This window comes from Pygocentrus nattereri, chromosome 5 (genome assembly GCF_015220715.1).
Source record: "Pygocentrus nattereri isolate fPygNat1 chromosome 5, fPygNat1.pri, whole genome shotgun sequence".
Taxonomy (NCBI): domain Eukaryota; kingdom Metazoa; phylum Chordata; class Actinopteri; order Characiformes; family Serrasalmidae; genus Pygocentrus; species Pygocentrus nattereri.
Window position 1 is genome coordinate 19,027,887 of NC_051215.1, and position 22,595 is coordinate 19,050,481.

Here is a 22,595-nt window from a genome sequence, read left to right on the forward strand (position 1 = left end):
GTCTGACGAGTCCACATTTCAAATTGTTTTTGGAAATCTTGGATGTTGTGTCCTCCGGGCCAAAGAGGAAAAGGACTATCCGGATTGTTATCCGCAAAGTTCGCAAAGTTCAAAAGCCAGCATCTCTGATGGTATGGGGGTGTGTTAGTGCCCTTGGCATGGGTAACTTGCACATCTGTGAAGGCACCATTAATGCTGAAAGGTACATTCAGGTTTTGGAGGGACGTCCCTGCTTATTTCAACAAGACAATGCCAAGCCACATTCTACATGTGTTACAACAGTGTGGCTTCATAGTAAAAGAGTTTGGGTACTAGACTGGCCTGCCTGCAGTCTAAACCTGTCTCCCATTGAAAATGTGTGACGCATTATAAAGCACAAAATACAACAACGGAAACCCGGGATGTTGAGCAACTGAAGTTGTACATCAAGCAAGAATGGGAAAGAATTCTGTTGCGATTTACATTTTGCACACCATCCCAACTTGTGGGGACGCTGTGTCTGATCCCATCCAAACCCATCCAAAATGGGTTTCTATTTATAGAACCATCTTCATCTGCCATTTTTAGTATGTGCTTAAAATTTAAATGCATAGCCTTTATGTAAGGCAAGTTATTGCAGGACTAAAGTACATAGAAATGTTCTTTTCAAAACAGTGCATCAGTAAAAGTTTGTCAAACTTATTTAAGGAATGGGATGACTTGTTTACAAAATGTGAAATTTAGCTTGAAATAACAGCACTTAGAAGAAAGTCTGCAAGGTCACAAAAGAACCCAGGGTAATTTCTAAAAACCTCATTTGTCTGTGAAACATGATGGAAGTATCATCATGGTTATGGTTTGGGCATGTTTTGCTGCATCTGGGCCAGGACAGCTTGTCAATATTGCTGGAACAATGAACTTTGAATTATGCCAGCAAATTCTAAAGAAAAATGTCAAGACATCTGTCCATGAGCTAAAACTCAAGAGACCATGGCTCACTCAGCAAGACAACGACCCTAAGCACACAATCTTTCTACCAAAGAGTGGTTAACGGAAAATAAAGTTAATAATTTTGAAATGGCCAAATCAAAGTCCTGACCTTAATCCTATAGAAATGTTGTGGAAGGACCTGAAGCAAGCAATTCATGGGAGGAAACCCCCTAACAGCACAGTTAAAGCTGTACTGAACAGAGAAATGGGCTACAATTCCACTTAGCTGATGTGCAGAACTATTCAACAGTTACCAGAAACATTTATTTGTAGTTATTGCTGGACATGGGGGTTACTTCAGATACTGAAAGCAAAGGCTCACCTACTTTGGTCCTCCGTGGAAAAGCAATGACCAACCTGGTTACATTGGTTCAATCAGACAAACAAGAAAGAAAGAGTCTATCCTGGATGCACCTGTGGTGCCAGGGGGCATTTTCAGCACCGATTTTATACTGATGTAAAAGGGGTGCAAAGAAAAGAAGTGGGCAACAAAACCCTGCAGCTGTGCTTACCTAGGAAGATAAGATAAGGAAGATAAGGGCTTACCCAGGCCCCTAAACCTCCCCCCAGTCCTATTATACAGGTCTGTCAGATCAAAGCAGAAACCCAGGGCCTAAGGCTACCTGCCCAGGAGGCCACATGCCCAGGTGGGACTGCAGACAGCTCAGCCTGAGGATGCCTTCATGTTGGGGGGAAAACCAGCCAATGGTAACATTTGCTAGCTTTCAGCCCTCAGTTCTCCAGTGTCCAGACAGAGCAGTACTATGGTGCTCCACAGCATCTAATGTGGCAAATAGACCCTGAGTGGCCCAGGAAGCATGGGTCATTAGAAAGTAAAGATAGTGCTAGTAGTCTACTCCTTTCCACCACACACCGCTACCACAGTTTAGCACAATTTCTGTAAAGAATTTACTGATAACAAAATGTGTCTGTGTTCCCAATGCAAAACAAGGCAGAAAATGTTGCAAAACATAAAGCACATCAGAAAGTCACATCAGAGAACTTTCATGCTCTCCTAAGCTATAAGTCACATGAGTGCTGTCACTGTGCAGCCCCTTCATGCACCGTGCAGAACAATAGTTCCCTCTCTCTGCTACCACAGAAGAATGCCTATGCTCTGTGGTTAGACAGCTGAAGAGCTTGCAAGAGCTTGTTGAAAACAGTACAGTTCAGTTACAGACTGCTGTTTACCACTAGCCCCCCCCCCAAAGTTCAAAGTATGGGGGTTATCAGCCAACATTTTTCAGCAGTAAATTACTTCACTGCTGGAGAAAGAATGGTCCCACCTGAACAATACAGTGTCTACTCAAGGTACTTTCCTATTCCAAAAAAGGTACCCAAGCACTAGATCTCTAAACACATTTTGTTCAAGTTCAGAATGCGTACCCTTTCGACTTTCCTGAGGTTTGCAGGTCCAGGAATTGGTTCATGTCAATCAATCTGAAGGATGTTTATTGCCAAATTAGAATATATCAACCTCACAGGAAATTCCTGAGGTTTTTCTTCATGGGGGTGGCTTAAAAATATCTAGCTCTCCCCCCTGGCCTCAACCCACAGGTATCTGTGAAACATACCAAGGCTGCTACAGCCTCTCTAAGGTAGAATGGTATCCACCTTACTATATAGAGGTGGCTCATTGCAGTTCAGGCAGAATATACAGTGAAAGAGTATACAGCGATGCACACAGAACATATTATGAAACTGGCTTTCAAATTACAGACAGAGAAAAGTGTGCTAATTCTGACTTAAGAGCAACAAGTAGATCTGTTTACTTCAAGATAATGTACAGTTCCTTCTGTTCTTCCCTCTGCATGATCACAGAGCACTTGTGGGGATAGATGTGCTAGCACACGAATGGTCACAAATACTGCTGTATGCATTCCCACCAACAGCTTTTTCTCCCCTGCTGTATCCAAGGTGAAGAAAAATCATTTTGGCTAGGCCTGTCATCTCCACAATGGCCAATAAAGCACTGGCTGACAAAGATCATCTAGGTGAGGGGGTATTTAATTAAAATTCAACAAGATCCAATCTGAGATCATTTCTTCAAGCGAAGGTCTGGAACATCACAATGTCTAACTTGCATCATGATTCAGTGCCATATACTGTATACTGAAGTAGTTATATCAACATATTTTGCAGTCAACAACTGAATGTTGTAATAATAATAAATAATGTTCACTGCAAATCAAATAAAGTACAATTCAGTAATATTTCAACAACACTTATTATCAGTTTTGTCTTCTTAAATCACACCATGTGAAATACTCCAAAAGTATTCAGTCACCTATCCAAATCATTGAATTCAGGTGTTCCAATCACTTCCATGGCCACAGGGGTATAAAACCAAGCACCTAGGCATGCAGACTGTTTCTACAAACATTTGTGAAAGAATGGGTCAGTCTCAGGAACTCAGTGAATTCCAGTATGGTATGCCACCTATGCAACAACTCCCGTCGTGAAATTTCCTTGCTACTAAATATTCCACAGTCACCTGTCAGTGGTATTATAACAAAGTGGAAGCGATTGGGCATGACAGCAACTCAGCCACTAAATGGTAGGCCATGTAAAATGACAGAGAGGGGTCAGTGAATGCGCAGAGGTCTCCAACTTTCTGCAGAGTCAATCACTACAGACCTCCAAACTTCATGTGGCCTTCAAATTAGTTCAAGAACAGCGTACAGAGCTTCATGGAATGGGTTTCCATGGCTGAGCAGCTGCATCCAAGCCTTACATCACCAAGTACAATTTAAAGCGTCAAATGCAATGATGTAAAGCACACCGCCGCTGGACTCTAGAGCAGTGGAGACGTGTTCTCTGGAGTGACGAATCACGCTTCTCCGTCTGGCAATCTGAGTCTGGGTTTGGCGGTTACCAGAACAGTACTTGTCTGACTGCTGTGTGCCAAGTGTAAATTTGGTGGAGGGGGCATTATGGTTTGGGGTTGTTTTTCAGGAGTTGGGCTCAATCCCTTTGTTCCAGTGAAAGGAACTCTTAATACTCTCAATATCAGTGTCTGACCTCACAAATGCGCTTCTGGAAAAATGATCTAAAATTCCCATAAACACACTCCTAAACCTTGTGGCGAGCCTTCCCAGAAGAGTTGAAGCTATTATATCTGCAAAGAGTGGGCTGACATCATATTAAACCCTACGGATTAAGAATGGAATGTCACTCAAGTTCATATGCATATGAAGGCAGACGACCAAATACTTTTGGAAATAAAGTGTAACTTCCCTGTCTCACTTTCTTCTTTGACACCTTGTCCCCCTGTGTTTACATCACTCATTCGAGTCTTATTGTAATGCACAGATCTGATTGTAATATTTGACGTGTAATATTTACAACGCATGTGATTGATCTGTGCGTCTCCCGGACTTAAAATAGTAAAACCCTGTCAAAATTAAATAATAGTTTATTGGTTATAGGTCCAGGTCCGCATAGGACAGAGTCTGGGTCCGGACTCAGTCCGCGGTCTGCTTATTAGTGATTTCTGATCTAGGTCCTCCATAGCACTTCTTAGCTTCTCCAATTGCACAGGGACCTACTGACCTACTGTATGGAGGTGTGGAGGGTGGAGTGATTTATCATCCCCATTCAGAGCATCTGGCTATGTGGGCTTGGCCCGTGGATGGTTTAACTTGAACATAACTGGGTTACCATCTAAGTAATAGAAACTATCCAAAACACAAGAGCCTCTTCTACTAGATCCTTTTATACATACAAGTGGCAAGTTTTTGAACAGTAGTGCAAGAATAACTGTGAACTTCTCTTTCAGTGTTGTGTGGCGGTGATATTTTTGTTCCTAAAGGACTTGATATATAAGGAAACTGGCAGCTACTGCATTATGTCATATAGACTTTTAGGCAATAACATTAGAACAGCCCCCCTTGGGCTGCCATTTCGTTAAAAAGGACTTGGTGGGTGCTCCCACCTTGGAATTTATCCCTGGTGCTGGGTACAAAGGCAGCTGAACCCTTTGAACCACTAGAGCAAATTGAGCTTTAAATGTTATGGTAAGACCAGTCTTGTCTCCCTTTGGAACTCCAGGCCTTTTATGCTATGCCTTTTACATCACCAGACCAGCAGCAACTGAATGCGTTATGTGCATTTATGTAGAGAGAGCTAAACATTTCAGCGAAAGTGATCATCTACTTATGTAGTGGTCCAAGCCATACACAGGAAAAGCAATCACTTAACAACAGCTATTGCACTGGATTACAGATTTGATTGCTTTTGCATACTCCAGCAAAGGTCTGACAGTTCCAGCTGGCATATATGTGCATGTTCAACGAGAGAAGAGGTAATCTCTTGGATGGTCTTCTGAAGAATCTTCCCACAAGTTGGTCCTCACTTCACGTTTGCCAGCTTTTATAAGTTGGATGTAACAGTACTGACAGTTACACACACTGTGCAAGGTGGCTAGATCTGGGAATGAGAAAACTCAGCCCACAGACATAGTTTGTTTGTGGCAGATTTTTGAGAAAGGCTCATCTGGTGTAACGGAGTTGAAATTAAACAGTTGATAAAATATTGAGTTTCACCAAAATGACTCCATCTTTGTAAAAAGGGTTAAGAACAATTGTAAAAAGTTATTTATATTTTTATATAAAAAGAAAAAAAACCTTACAAATATTTTTAGGGAGCTATTCTTTTCTTGCTGTGACATCACTGCAGACCATGTCCCTCTGCTGCTGCCGTACCTCCATCAGACGAGTGAGAGCTCTGAGATGGACGGTGTGTAACTGCTGTGGTTCCTCATTGATATATAGTTTAATTCAGTTCATATAGAGGAAAAAACTTTGAAACATTGTTCTAACACATTATATGAGCATGTGGCAATCTTAGAGTGTAGTTTTGATTAGAAATGCTATTTTGTTGAATTATTGCTCAGACATGTGCTTCAGCTAGCTGAGCCTCGGTAGCTAGCTATATGGCCAGCTAAAATTCGCCCTCAGAAGCAAAGTTCCAATATAAAAACTTATAATTCCTTCTTACTTTATATTCATATGTTCAGCTTGCGATGTCTGCAGCCGTCTAAGGCAAGAGAGGATTAATACACTGTAAAATCCGTTTCAGGTATGTGCTCCCCAGTCTGTTCCCTCCTGAAATGTGCAGTGCAATTCGCTGATGCTAGCTAAGCAGCGTTAGTTTTGTATTTGTTCTGCAGTAAGTTCACTTTGTTTTGCCATAAGAGGAAAAAGAAAACGCTTTTCTGTGTCATTTTGGGATTTGTATGATATGAACAAACTATACGATCACATGTATGCTATTGTAATGTGAAGAGTGCTCTTTTGGGAAGAAATGCTATGAGCTCCATCAGACGAGTGAGAGCTCTGAGATGGACGCTTGCGATGTCTGCAGCCGTCTAAGGCAAGAGAGGATTAATACACTGTAAAATCCGTTTCAGAATAAACAGAGTGGAAAGCGAGCCCTTGTGTCCGACTGGTTGATGACCGAACAGTGGTCGTTACACTAGCAGTATAGGATTTAGGATATCCCATAGTGATACATTGAAAAAATGCTTGAAACCCACTCACCCGTATCTGTTTTGAGTAATTAAATTATGTTGTATAACCGTGTTATACATACGGAATGGGGGACACTAGCATCACGTCTGTCAGATGTCTGATCAACAGGCAATATGTATACACCTAGATATGTATATGTATAGCAGAATTTGGTATCTGAGGCATATGCAGGAGACCGTAACCTTAAGTTTTTCTGTCATCTGCACCATTTTTTCCATTTCAGTAAATGAAAAGGATATACAGTCTTGACAGAGAGCAAAAAGAAAATCTTAGCTTTTTTAATGAAGAAAACCAAGATCACTGAACCTGAAAAACTCCAAAACTATAAACATTATTAAATTAATCAAGAACCTTTGCTTCCAACAAAGATTACCACTGTCACACCTCCTTCAGACCTGTCTGAGCCTACAGCCAACCTTGCTGCTCGAGACTACGTTTTCCAGAACCCCTTGCTGGAACACATGATCCAAGACTCACACAGATCCATCCATCACTGTTCAGCATCACTGGATTACTTATCATTTCCACCTTATCCTTGTTTTCTTGTGTTTGCTGAACTCAAGCCTCTGCTGTGAGCGTCTGGTTCCATCTGCCACTGTTACAATATATATACATATACATATCTAGGTGTATACATTTTGCCTTTTGATCAGATATATATCAATCTAGTATTCAGTCAGTAAAAATCAAACACACATTAGCAAATCCATCAATGTGTGAATTACTTCTAATCACATAAAGATAAAATAAACCCCTCAAAACACAATAAAAAGAACAAAGCCTAAGTTGGCTTTCTATTTACCAGCTTCTTGTTGGAGTTTTCCTCTTCCACCTTAAATGGTGCATCAATCAATTTCTGGTGCCTGAAGTTGGCTGATGCACCATTTAAGATGGAACGGGAAAATTAGAACAAGAAGCTAGCAAATAAGAATCTAACTTAGAATCTAAAGTTTGTGTAAGGTGCTAATGTGAATCTATTATGAATAATTACACAGATTAAGAAATTCTATAACTTACTTGGCTACAAAGCATTAACCATCATTGTGAGTAAATAACTACTACATAACTTAAGATCCCCCTGTGACTATTGGCCCCTCCCAGTACTCCATGCGCTTTTGTTTTGTTTTGGTCTTTTCCATGTGGTTTCTTTGTTTTGATTCTTCTCTGTCCTGCCACCTTATTTCTTGACTCTTGATTGTTCTCACCTGTGTTATCTACATGCATATTGTTAACCCTTGTTAACAAGCTGGAGCGCTCATAAATGCAAAGTCTGTTTGTCTCCAAATTACCCATGTTCCTCTTAAATCTTTCTCTTTGCCTTTTTGTAAACTACTACGCAAGATTCTGCACTGCTGTGTGACCAGCCGTATGTGCATCAATCTTCAGCATTAAAGGTTAGTGAATTAGCAGTTATACAACCCCATTTCCAAAAACGTTGGGATGTTATGAAAAATGTAATAATCAACAAATAATTTACACCAAATATTTCCTTGAAAATAGTACAAAGACAATAAATATTGAAACTGAGAAATTTTTATTGTTTTTTTTTTAATATATGTCCATTTTGAATACATTCAACACATTCCAAAAAGTAGGGACTGGGGGTACGTTTACTACTGTGTTTCATCACCTCTTTTAACAACACTTTGTAAGCATTTGGGAACTGAGGAGAACAAACAGTGAAATGTTTCCTTTGTTTTGCTTATAGGATTTCAGTTCAGGGTCTCCTTTGTCGCATTTTTAATTTTATAACGTGCCAAATGTTTGCAGTGGTTGACAGGTCTGTACCGCAGGCAGGACAGTTTAGTGCCTGGACTCTTTTAATACGAAGTAAAGCTGTTGTTATACATGCAGAATGTGGTTTGACATTGTCATTAAACAAGGCCTTCCCTGAAAAAGATGTTGTCTAGATAGCAGCATTTGCTACCAAAACATGTATTCAGCATTAATGGTGCCTTCACAGATAGGTATGTCACTCATGCAATGTGCCCCCATACCATCATGAATACTGGCTTTTGAACTGTGCACTGATAACAAGCTGATTAGTCTAGAGAACATGATTTCCAAAAATAAATTCAAATGTTGATTTGTCAGACCACAGGACACAAATCACATGCAGTGATTTCTACTATAGAATCATATGCATTTTTAATGCAGTGCTGCATTAGGGCCCATAGATCATGGCCAGCAAATACTGGTTTTCAGCCTTGTCCCTTGCTTAGAGATTTATCCAGATCCTCTGAAGCTTTTATTGATATTATGTACCATAGATGATGAAAAGCAAAAAGTTCTTTGCTATTTTATGTTGAGAAATGTTATTCTTGAATTGCTGCTTGTGCAGTCATAGAGTGGCTCCTCATCTTTATTTCTAAAAGTCTCAGCCTCTCTGGGATACTTTTTTATACCCAATCAAGTTACTGGTGTTTTTTAAGTAACTGCACCAGCCATTTGTTGCTTCATCCCAACTTTTTTGAAACGTGTTATTGGCATCAAATTCAAAATGCCCATAAATTTTTCAAAAAACAAAAACATTTCTCAATTTCAACATTTAACTTTGTTGTCTTTGTACTATTATCATCAAATATAGGATGTAAAGGATCTGCACATCATTGCATTTTGTTTTCATTTACATTTTGCACAGCATCCCAACTTTTTTGGACATGGGATAGACATTAACTCCAGCATTTAAGACATTTATAGTGTGTTAAAACTGTGTTATAAGGATCAGCAGAGCTTTATTTTATAGCAAAGGAGGATTATGTTATTTTACCTAAAAATCTAGTTCTTAAGTGGTGCCACAACAGGGCAGTAGTAAAAGAGCCATGCATTGCCAATCACTGACTTAGCTAAAGCAGAAAAAACATAATAGACTATTATTATTGGTACTATGCAGAGCCAGGGTCACTGATGAAAATTTTAAGGCTAAAGTGTTGCTGACGTTTAATAAAGGACTCTGAATGTCATGTCTGTATATCTTGCTGAAATGTTTAAATTGGAGTTGTTTCATTTCAACAGTTGACAATGTTTTGCACAAAATTGTTTGGTTTGTATTCGGTTATTTCTGTTCATTTTTGTTAGGAAAAACTTGGAATGACTGAGTTTAGTCTAAATTTTTGTTGGATATTGCACCTTTGGATGTGTATGTCTGATAGTTCCTTACACTTTTTGGTGATCATCTTTTATATCATTATACCATTATTATTACATTATTACAATTAGTATATCATCTTTGCAGCTTTTCAATTGTATGTTTCTTTCTGGAAAATAATTAAATGCAGTGTATTGTACACACTATCAGTTGGGCTTGTTTTGGTGTGTCAGCTGGAGATTGACAAACATTCTGACAATTTTGCTTTGAAAATAGTTAAAAAGTAGCGAACTACTTTTCAAATGTAGCCACTACTTTTTCTGGAAAAGTAGCTAAATTGCAGCTAGCTACAAATTTTGGGAAAGTAGCTACAAAGTAGCTAACTACAAATTTTTCAGTAGCTATCACAGCCCTGAGTATTAAAATAGTACATCAAGCAGAATCCTTAGTATCTAAATCCTAACCATGAAATCTGGCAAAAGAATCAATGATAAAACATTAAAACAGTGGAAACAAAGTGGGAAGTTATTTTGTGATTGGTCGACATAATGAGAGACATAGCATTGGAGTCTCCGTTGCAGAACTTTCATTTATCACATTCTCTACAGGGAATAAACCTAAGTATATAAAATACACATTTTAGTACACAATTTCTATTTGTGCCATAACTTCTGCAAAGGCCATATGTTAATGTTTGGCAAACTAACCAGATGCTCTCAGATGTAGGAGTTTGAAGCATATTTATTAACCAGAAGCGAATTTACAATAGAGTGATTAAAACCAGGCAAAATCAGACCAACGAAGTGCAAAAAGACACACATCGGCACTAGTCAAAGAGAGTACGTAAAAAACATGTGAGCCAAAGCCAGTACAGCAAACAGTCTGAAACAGCAGTACCAAAATGGGGAATCCAAAAACGAGAACAAAGAAACAACATCATAAACACAGTACAAACAGGAAATTGACCACTCAGTGGAAATGTGAAATTGACTTGTATCTTTTCTGTAAAAAGGAGCAGAAGATATGGCTCTCATTGTAAAGAGATTTTATCATGTTGCTGCCTTTGGTTGGTATGAGTTTGTTGAGATCTACCAGATGGAATATTTCTCTATGGTGGACCATGGAAATTTCTCACTTTCATAAATCTGGTAAGATGGAGTTGTTTGTCTAATCTTTATTATGCCTCTTCAAAACTGTACATTGTTGAGTAACATTGTGTGTTTAGATTGTATAGATGGTGTTCTTTGGATTGGCTGCTTTGAAAGATCTACAGACACCGCAAAAAGGCTCAAAAGTAACACTACTTTGCCAAAAAGGACTTGGTCTTCTCAGTCTTTGCTTTTCCCTTAGGAATGGTAGGATGGCACTTTTCTATAATAGACCCACAACCTTATTCAGAATGTATGTATGTACATAAGTGAGGAGTGAGGACTGTGTATGTATGTACAGTGAGGAGTGACACTTTTGTTTTAGATATTTAATATCATAAATGTCGCAAAAAACTTTTTAATATAACTTAAAAACTCCAGTACACTGTAAAAATGTGATTAAAAATATGGCAACACCTAATATAATTCAATAGATTTTACTTACCTTAACTTTGATTAAAATGCATTAAATAAGTTAATTTAAGCAAAAAGAAATTAAGTAAACATTAAGTACTAGACATTAGGTTTGCTTTTTGCCAGCATAAATTTCTCTGTTGAGAACTGTTGTTTGTTTATGGTTAATTAGTGTGAAAAAAGCATATATTGTAAATCTGTATACAATAAATTATTTAGAAAACATCAGATATACTATTAACATAATTACAGTCTATCAGTGTTAAATGGTTTCAAGGTGAAGGCAGGGTTACATCAGGGATCAGCTTTGTGCCCCTTCTTGTTTGCAATGGTGATGGAAAAGTTGACAGATGAGGTCAGACAGGAGGATCCATGGACCATGATGTTTGCAGATGACATTGTAATCTGTGGTGAGATTAGAGAGCAGGTGGAAGAGAATCGGGAGAGGTGGAGGTTTGCACTGGAGAGCAGAGGAATGAAGGTCACTAGAGACAAGACGGAATACATGTGTGTGAATGAGAGGAAGGCAGGTGGAAAGGTGAAGATGCAAGGAGTAATGGTCGTAAAGGTGGATGACTTCAAATATCTTGGGTCAACCATCCAGAGCAATGGGCAGTGTAGAAAAGAGGTGAAAAAGAGGGTGCAGGCAGGATGGAGTGGGTGGAGACAGATGTCAGTGCTGATGTGTGACAAAAGGATAGCAGAAAGAGTGAAAGGGAAGCTTTACAAGACAGTAGTGCGTCTTGCTATGATGTATGGTTTGGAGACTGTGGCTCTGTCTAAAAGACAGGAGGCTGAGCTGGAGGTGGCGGAGATGAAGATGCTGAGATTTTCGTTGGGAGTGACAAGGATGGATAAGATTAGAAATGAGCAGATCAGAGGGACAGTGAAGGTGGAGCAGTTTGGAGATAAAGCCAGAGAGGCCAGGTTGAGATGGTTTGGACATGTGTTGAGGAGGAATAGTGGATATATTGGTCAAAGAATGTTGGAGATGGAGCTGCCAGGCAGAAGGAGAAGAGGTAGACCTCAGAGAAGGTTTATGGATGTAGTGAAGGTGGACATGGAGATGGTTGGTGTAAAAGTAGAGGAGGCAGTGGATAGGGCAAGATGGAGGCAGATGATCCGCTGTGGCAACCTCTGAAGAGAGCAGCCGAAAGAAGAAGAAGAAGACAGTCTATCAGTGATAAACACAGTACAACCGTATGACATATTACAGTATTTTATTGCAAAGTTAAATTTTACAGTAAATTACCGGCAGCTGTCGTTGCTAGAATTTCATTGCGAAAATTAGAGTACAACCCATAAGGAATTACAATGAGTTAGCACAGATTTAACAGTCAACAACTGCTTATGGTAAATTACAAAGGAAACAACACCACCCACTACAATCCAAGGTACAGACTATATTGATGAACTTGTCCAGAATGCTCACAATGCTATGTTGAGATGATGAAAATACAGCATATATATATAACGGATAATCCACGGTGGAATGAATAAAGATCATGAAAATCATCAGTCACATGCCCTGGCTGATCAAGAATAATGAGTCACTGAGTCTAGACTCAACCGAAGAAGGTGCTCAACATAGGATAGAGTCTAAGGGTGTAGCATATCGTATCATTCACGATAATACCGGTATAATTTTTAAACGATAAAAAAATCCATATCGTGATACTCTGACTTGTTGATGTAATGACGTCATGCGCATGGCGTACATTCGTTACGCGAGTCATTTTGGAACATGAAGAAGTATGGTGGAAAACAGCTCTGTGGTGAAGGCAATATTTTTCAAGGACAGCACTCCCAGACATGCATGAAAAATGCCATGATAAGGTAGCAGCTTCACTGTCATGTGCAGAGTCCTACGCCTCGATCATGGACATATGGTCAAGCAGAGCTACAGAGCCTTATCTTAGCCTAATAGTGCACTACATTAACAGTGAATGGAAGCTGTGCAGCTCCTGTCTTGAGACGAGCTTCTTTTATAGCAGATGGTTTAAGGGAGTTTCACCAGTCGTGGTGTCTCAAAGAGGAGAAACAAGTGTGTGTGACAACAGACAGCGGGGCAAACGTTGTTAAGGCAATCGAACTGAATAACTGGACCAGACTGTCATGCTAAAGCCAGTCATGCAGAACAACATTTTATTCAATATTTTACATCTACTACATCACTAAAGTCAGTCAGTCTTGTAAAGTTTTTAGAAACCATGACTCAGTCCTGACTGTGGCAACCTTTAAAAGCCCCAAGCTTTAAAACTTGAACTTGAAAACTTAATGGGTGAGGTAAGGTAGGCTATGCCTTTGGATGTATAAAAGTAAAGACTGACTCCTCATGACTGCATGTAAAATGTATAAATAAATGAGCAAAATTAGTAATAAACTCACCATACAAAAAATAAGGATAAAGAGTCCTGAACAAACAGTAAACAGCATCAAAAATAAATCTACAAAGTAAGTCAGGTGTTTTCAATCAATGGGATGACAATTAGGTATGAATGGGCACCCTGTTTTATTTAAAGAACAGGGACCTATCAAAGTATGCTCTTTACAACACATGTTTATGGAAATGTATCATGGCCCAACAAAGATTTTCTGAGGACCTCAGAAAAAGAGTCAGGGAGCAAGGCGTGTAACAGTTCTAAGCAACTGAAGGCCTCTGTCACATTGACTAATGTTAATGTTCATGAGTGTACCATCAGGAGCAACAATGGTGTGCATGGCAGGGTTGCAAGGAGAAAACCACTGTTCTCCAAAAAGAACATTGCTGCTCATTTGCAGTTTGCTAAAGATCACGTGGACAAGCCAGAAGGCCATTAAAAAAATGTTTTATGGACGGATGAGACCAAAATAGAACTTTTTGGTTTAAATGAAAAGCGTTATGTTTGGAGAAAGGAAAACTGCATTCTTGCATAAGAACCTTATCCCATCTCTGAAACATGGAGGTGGTAGTATCATGGTTTGGGCCTGTTTTGCTGCATCTGGGCCAGGCTTGCCATCATTGATTGAACAACGAAATCTGAATTATATCAGAGAATTGTAAAGGAAAATGTCAGGACATCTGTCCATGAACCGAATCTCAAGAGAAGGTGGGTCATGCAGCAAGACATATGACCCTAAGCACACAAGTCATTCTACCACAGAATGGTTAAAGAAGAATACATTTAATGTTTTGAAATGGCCAAGTGAAAGTCCTCACCTTAATGCCATCAAAATGTTGTGGAAACAAAGTGCATGGCTAGAATAGGGAAGCAGTAAAGATCATTATACTATTGTTAGTAAGTGGTTACAACATTGATATGATGCTGATCATTAACATAGAGTATAATACTGATTTGCTCATTAACATAGAGTGTAACACTGATTTTTCTAACATCTCCCTCCTGTTTATACTGTATGTGAAGGGTTAATCATTGAATAAGGGTGGAGACCATACATGAGAAAGAAAAATGACAGTGTGTTCATCTGGAGTGTATTTTCCACAGCCTGCACGCCACTAGGTTTTTGCAGGCCACTTCATTGGCTATTCACTATCACTGTCTTTTCACCTTATTAAACTAATACTTTAACTGAACCAGTCACTCGACATCTATCCCTCAGATTTCTGTGTTTAACCTTGAAACTCCTGTGAGAGAGGCAACGAACGTGCTCTGTGGTGAGTGAGCGCGTTAGCCTGCTGGCCACCAAGCTTTTTGTATCCTTTTGAAGTTTCCAGCAGTGGCTCTAGTTGCGCAGTTATCGCCACTGTGGTGAAATGTTGCTGACGGCTTGGAGCTCAATAATATAAGTCTGAGTAGACTGATAAACCAATGTTATAAACTAGCTGTTAATCCAGGCATTACTGAACTCTTTTGAGGAATGGGAACACTGATCTCCTCAGTACTGAACATATTCATGAGTGATGAGCTTTTGTATAGGTGTTGTACTGGACTTGAGCACACATGTTGTTAAACATCTCAAAGCTACCCACTTTATGCAAGATTTTGTTATTGGAATATGGTGAATTGTTTGCTTAGTTAAGACTTTTGTAACTTTGATCAAAGTACATTTTTCATGCAACATATTTCAGAGAAATTACACAAAAAAATGTTAATCAGTAACAGCGAGGAGCGAAAATTAAAGAAACATGACCACCACCGAGTTTTTTTTTCCACGAGCCTTCTCAAAATAGGCATTTTTTATGTATTATGAATATGCTACTTTTCATATGTTTTAGTGGAATATGCTAGTAAAACCACTGAAGGCAGTATATTCAGTATTCAGCCATTCTTCCCAACACTGATTAAAAAGTTCTACACATTAATGCTGCAAAAACAATAAATAAAAAAAATAATTACAATGTTGTCATTGGCTTGAAAAAAATATACAGCAAATAACAATCAAGGAGAAGGGCAAGGAGAAGATGGACATTTCTGTAAGACAGTGACCCTGAACATACAGCCAAATACACTCACCGGCCACTTTTATTAGGTACAATGTTCAGTTGCTTGTTAACTCAAATAGATAATAAGCCAATCACATGACCGCAACTCTATGCATTTATTCATGTAGAGGTGGTCAAGACAACTTGCTGAAGTGCAAACCGAGCATCAGAATGGGGAAGAAAGGTGATTTAAGTGACTTTGAGTGTGGCATGGTTGTTGGTACCAGACGGGCTGGTCTGAGTATTTCAGAAACTGCTGATCTACTGGGATTTTCATGCACAACAATCTCTAGGGTTCAAAGAGAATTGTCCAAAAAAGAGAAAATATCCAGTGAGCGGCAGTTGTGTGGACAAAAATGCCGTGTTGATGTGAGAGGTCAGAGGTGAGTAGGCAGAAATGATAGAAAGGCAACAGTAACTCAAATAACCACTTGTTACAACTAAGGAATGTTTACAACACCTTGTTGAAAGTATGAAGCCATGAAGAATTAAGGCAGTTCTGAAGGAAAAATGGAGTCCAACCTTTTACTAGCAAATTGACCAGTGAGTGTATAACTCAAGGTTTCTAAAAAAAAAAACAAGGTGAATGTGCATATATGCTAGCTCATCGCTTATTACTTCTTACCATAGACATCTCAAAGCTGTAATAGCTAACAATGACTTTGCAATAAATGACTACTGTTATTAATTTGTGTATTTTTTCCTTACCAATTAACACATCTTTGTTTATGCTCATGAACACACACATGCCATGATTGCTACTGTGTGAAATCTCATTTATGCTTAACTTGAACACTAATGTAAAGTGCATATATGACCAGAAAGTACATTAAATATCAAAATCAAAAATGTCTGGTTACTTATTTCAGTGTACGTCTGTTTGTAATGTAAGACCAACAATTCGCAATTGTTATAATTGTATTGTTCTAGTCATTAAGGCTGCTGTTAAAAAAAAAGATCAAAAGAGATATTTTTGTAACATTTATGTGGTGGGGTGGAGCAAGTGAGAGCGAGAAAGAGAGACATAGCAGAGTGTGTTATATGGTTTTGTCTAGCCTTTAGCAAAGCATGGCAAAATCAATTGTATTTTCTACATTAAAAAGTGGTTCCACTGAACTTTGATGCCAAGTCCTCCACACTTTTTTGCTCTCTCGTCCTCATTCACTTTCATCAAACAAACTTTACCACAGCTCTGAGTGTCAGTAAGACCATGACAGCTTTACAGAAGGTATGTTTTTAAAAAATTATCATCAGGAAATTCAGATACATTTTTTAAATGTAAACCACATTAATATTTTACCATCACTGAGTATAAGTAAATAATTGCTATGTTCAGAAAGAAAAAAATATTATACTCACAGAAAGCTGGTGTTGGTTACTGGAACAGACTCTTTCACCATGCTAGTTTACAGAATGCTTTTGCTCCAAATCACTTTCTTCACATTAATACAGTAATCTAACTTAAGATATTTAAGCAATTTTGTTCCATTATCAGCATAACTAAACAGGTTCTCTAGTTAACCCTAGAGAACACTGCTAGGCTAGTTAGTGCTAACATCTCAAAACTTGAAAGGTTGTGCAATTTCATTCAATCATAAACAACTATGTTTATTTTTCAATGCCCAAAATAAGTTATTTCATTTTACCTGGGTTGGCACAGCACCCTAAACCTGTGTAACATTAATAATTTGAAGGAATATAACAAACATTGCTCAGAATGTTACATATGCCAGTGAAATGCTGCACTTATAGCTGTGGATGGTTCATCCTAAGTGGTCAGGTGTTCGGAAGACCTGTCCTCAATATTGTGCTTGTGTAGTGCTGCCCACTGCTCCTGGCAGGTGTGTTCTCTGGTGTGTGGTGTGATCACTAGTGTGCATGTATGTGGGCGTTTCACTGCACGGATGGGTTAAATGCAGAGGTCCCTGATTTTGGATTTGCCCTCAATAAAAGTCGCTTACCTCCGCACATGCGTCCGCTACCTCGCTCCACGTTACATAAAGACCAGCCACCACAGGACACAGCAGGTAAGCGATGCACTGGTTTGTGGCTGTTCCATTGGGACGACACTCCGGTTGTTTCCACGCAGCCCGAGTTACCCGCATCCCAACGCGCCCTGCCAGTGAGAGCAAATCCCCTGGGATTGAGGGAACACAAGCGTCTCGTCGGTCCCGTAAGAAGGCGAAGGACCATCCTGTCTTCTGTTTGTACGACGAGCGCTCAGGTAAGCACCTTTGGTCCACCCGGCTTGAACAGTGAGGCGCGACCTGCAGCGCAAGTCGAGGTTAGACGGACTGAACAAGCAGAAAACCCGTACTGTAGTACTCAGCTCATCTTCAAGCGCTACTGCGAGATGCCAATCCCTTGAGTGGGCTTTGAGAACGGCCGAGTGGGTTCTATATCTGTTTTTTCCTCCAGGTTGGCGCAGCTGTCCACAGCCCAAATTCTCAAATCCTCCCACTCCTTGTGCTTTTTTTTTGTTTTCGTCTTCCATGTGCATTTGTTTTGATTCATGTCCTTTCCCTTTCATGACTTTGCCCCTGATTGTTGATCCCTCGTTATTCCTGTGTATTTAAGCCCTGTGTTTGCCCCTTGTGTTTGCTGGTCTTTGTTTGCTGTGTTTGAATCTCTGTTTGGTGTATTAGTCTTTGTTTGATGTTTGCTTTGTTTCAATCTCTGTGTAGTTGGTTTGATTCTGGTTTGTCATGTCTGCCCCACAATCTATCTGTATTGGCTCTGTGACCCTGGACCATTATGACCCAGATTTTGTATTTGCCCTCAATAAGTCACTTACCTCCACACACGCATCCGCTACCTCAATCCACTTTACAATGACACATTTTAACTCCTGTTGATGGACAATGCCTCATGAGGGAATGGTTTATCCTACACTTACCAATAAATTTGAAAATTGGTCAAGTCAACTGATGTTGTCACAAAGCAGCTTTACAGAATTCCAGAAAAGAAAAAGTTTTAACCTGTATGTAAAAAAAACCCAGGTGAGCAAGCCAGGGGTGATTAGGCAATAGTTGTTAGGGAAAGTGCAGTGCCTTTGTCCTAAGGTCTCCTGGGAATCCTTAATTCTATGTATATTTTTATGCTTTCCCTCATCTGGTACACCTGACTGAACTCAACTGCTTTACAAGCTCCTGTTGTGCTGACTGATGTTTGTCAGATTAAGGAACATAACACACCATGCAGTCAGTTCTCTGTTCATTAAAAAGAAAGCACTGAATTCATAGTATTTGTGCTCCCTCAAGAAAGGTAATGAAGCAGACACTTCATTACTGATTAACTACTAATTTTCCATGATAAATTTAGAATGTTTGTGAAACATTCTGAAAGTGATCAACTATTCACTCTATATTATGGATTAAATAATGTTTTTTTTCATGATATACTCATAATGTTTGTGCCCCCTAAAGTAAAGTGATGAACCAGTCACACTTTATTCCTGATTAAAAGCTAACAAAAAAGCACAGGTTAATCATTACTTACTAAAATGACAGTCATTCTTTTGCCCTCACAAGAACAGTGATGAAAGATAAGTACAATATTAAGCTACTTTTTAAGCAAATTCAGAGATAACCAAAGAGCTGCATGTTTTACACAATAGTCCAAAAAGATATGAGGCACAAAAATACATACCAGATTACATTAAAAAAACACAGCACTGAGACAATAGGCAATACCATATATAAACGTTATAACCGTGGTGTAAATTTTGAAAATATATTAAAACAAATATAAAATGATAATGGAAATGCCACCCTAAAACAAACCCCCCGGGCCATATTCTGCTCAGTGTTGTTCATCATTATCAGAACGCATCTCCATTTTTGTCCTTTTTTTTCACACAACTGTAAAATGCTAGTTTCCCCAAACATCATCTCAAAATTTCATAACAAATATCCTTGTTCAGTTTACTAGTTTAAAGTTAGTGATGTTTTTTCCTTCTCATGTAAAGTTACTGTTTTGGAAATACAAGGTTTTGTCCTGAAAGCAATGCTATGGAAACATTGTTGTTATTGTTGTCTTATTGCTGGATCTTCAGCTTACACATGAGTGCCTCAAACACTCTATCAATACAGAGAAGCACACACAAATGATAAAAGACAAAAGGCACAACATGATTATTTTATTATTAAAAATAAAAGTAAAGCTTCTGAAAGCACTAAAGGAAACTGAAAATAATGGTTGTTTTTTTATTATTATTTTTTTCCCTTTTTAGTTGCTGGTTCTGTTGTTTTGGGGGATATTTATCTATGATCGGCAAATTATTTACCCAACTTCACTGGATGGTTTCTTTCTGCCATGGGCAAACCACGCTATGGTTTGTGTTGCCAAGTTCATCTAGTCTGCTTTATATATTTGTGTTGATATGATTTGATAAGCATCAAAAACTGATATCAGTTACCTTGTATGACAGCATACCCTGGTTCTTCCGATTTTGCTTGGTGAGGTCATGCTTGAGCAACACATCTACCCAAAAACCAGAAATGGTTTAGCTGCCCTCAGTGTTGTTGGATTTCTTTACTCAAGCTGGTAAGTGCACTTTGTTTCTCTTCTGAAGTTACATATTGGATAGTAGTAGCAGTTACTCAGTAAAACACATTTAATATTGTTACATTCAGTTCAGGCTACAGGCATAGTAGGTGATATCAACAGTGATTACGTGAGAAAGGCTGTATTTTGTTACCTACACATTACATACTACAACTGGCATGAGAAATTTCACTGTTAAACAGCATATTTATGGTATAGTATCATGTAGCTTACATTGTTAAGAAATCAACAAGTATATTAGACTGTATTTTTTTGCGATCACTGTATGAGTAGCCACCTTTCGTGCTGGAGCCTATCCCAGCGGTCATCGGGCGGAAGGCAGGGTACACCCTGGACAGGTCGCCATCACAGTGCAGACAGACACAGACAGTTGCTCACACACTCACACCCAGGGGCAATTTAGCATGTCCAGTTGCCCTGACTGCATGTCTTTGGAATGTGGGAGGAAACCCACGCAGACAACATGCAAACTCCACACAGAGAGAACCCCAGTCACCCAGCCGGGGAATCGAGCCCAGGCCCTCCTCGCTGTGAGGCGACAGCACTACCCACCACGCCACCATGTCGCCTAAAAGGAATACATGTTTTAAGTATTGGATAACTTGGTGTTTTCTGATATTTTAAACATATAACACTGTAACTATAAAATAACATCCTATGGTTCTGTAATGCCATCACACCAGCACCCCTGAACATTTTGCTCACTTACAGACTATAATTGTAAAGAGGCAAATTGTATATATGATAGAGCTGGTCTGCAGGCTTATGGTTTATTTTTCTTTTCCCACAGGGTAATATGGGTGTACATGAGTGTTGGCATTTGGGTGTATCCCTTACTTGGTCTGTTCAGTACAACTGGCTTGATAGTCTTCTTCGTATCCCACATATGTGTAGTGATTATGCTGTACTTCTTGGGACAAACTTTGAACTTCAAAATCTGGGGTAAGCATCGTTAACACAGAATGAGGAACTGGTGGGAAACAATATATGTGTTATGATTTTTTTTTTTATTTTTATTTTTTTAATTGAGAAGTAATATCAAATATCACATTCAACAAATCCCATACAGAATTGTGCGAAATACATACATCCAACATTTGTAGAATATTAAAAGAAGAATATACTCCTCAGTTTTATGTTTATTCTCAACCAAACCAAGACTAACAAAAAACAGACAAACATTACACAAACACAAACACTCGGGGGGGGGGGTACTAACCAGTCGGCATAAATGGAAGTGCATTAAAATATTCTAGAAATGGATTCCATTCCAAGTAAAATGCTGTAGTATTACCTCTGACAGCAAACCTTATTTTCTCTAATCTTAGAAAATGTAAAACATCTTGGAGCAAAAACGAAAAAGATGGAGAGATTGGTGATTTCCATGCTAATAGAATCCGACGTCTTGCCAATAAGGATGTGAAGGTGAGGACAGTCAGTTGAAGTCGGGACAGGGAGGGGAAGCCAGTTGTTAGGCCAAAGATAGCAATAAAGGGACAGGGAGCAATCCACAGTTTTAAAACTTGAGACATTGTGTCAAAATAACGGGACCAAAAATTAAATAATGATGGGCAGAGAAAAAACATATGACTTAAGTTGCATGGTGAGGTGCCGCATTTGTCACAGCGAACGAATTGGGGTAAAACCTCGCCAATTGAGATTTAGATCGGTGAACTCTATGCAAAACCTTAAACTGTATTAACTGGAGTTTTGCACAGGGTGCGCAGGTGCGAATTTGTCTTAAGGCTTCGTCCCAACGCTGCTGAGAAAGTGTAATACCCAGCTCCTGTTCCCAGGCGCTTTTGACCTTATCATTGGAGTGATTGTCCAAAGCCATAATGTGATCCCCCCTGAGGGATCTAATACCTTTATCATGCCAGATTCTGAAAGCAGCATCATGCAAACTCTGGGGAAATAAATGATTATTCAATATAGGCATCCTATGGGATGGAGCTAAGAATTTAAAATATTGCCTAAATTGACCCCAAATTTGGAGAGTAGCGATTACCAGGGGGTTGGAGGAATGATTAACATATCTAATTGGTAGCGGAGAGGTAAGTAATACGAGTAGGGAGGAAGAGGGACAGGAACGAGACTCCAACTCCCACCAACCCCGCCCAGTAGCCTGAAACCAATAAAGCAATTTTTGAATATTTGTTGCCCAGTAGTAAAATAAAAAGTTTGGAAGGGAAAGGCCACCATCAGAAACAAAATTTTGTAACACAGATTTTCTGACCCTGGGGGGATTTCCATCCCAAATAAATGATGCAATTAACTGGTCGAGCGCTTTGAAAAATTTTTCAGGTAAAAATAGTGGGATAGTCTGGAATAGAAAAAGAAAGCGAGGAAATACACTCATTTTAATTACATTGATTTTAGCTATTAATGTCAAGGGGAGAGCTCTCCATCTTTGAAAGTCCAACTTAAGCTTATCCATGAGCAGGGAGTAGTTAGCA

The 22,595-nt window shown here is 39.1% G+C and overlaps 1 long non-coding RNA gene and 1 pseudogene across 1 annotated transcript; both read left to right on the top strand.

Annotated features, from left to right (window-relative positions):
* The first annotated feature begins 5,600 nt into the window (after positions 1-5,600).
* On the top strand, positions 5,601-6,412 carry LOC119263463. The gene is made up of 3 exons (XR_005130285.1): positions 5,601-5,706; positions 5,987-6,048; positions 6,380-6,412. It is a non-coding gene; the product is annotated as an uncharacterized LOC119263463 (long non-coding RNA).
* Positions 6,413-10,611: 4,199 nt separating this feature from the next.
* On the top strand, positions 10,612-21,095 carry LOC108442652 (annotated as a pseudogene).
* The last annotated feature ends 1,500 nt before the right edge of the window (positions 21,096-22,595 follow it).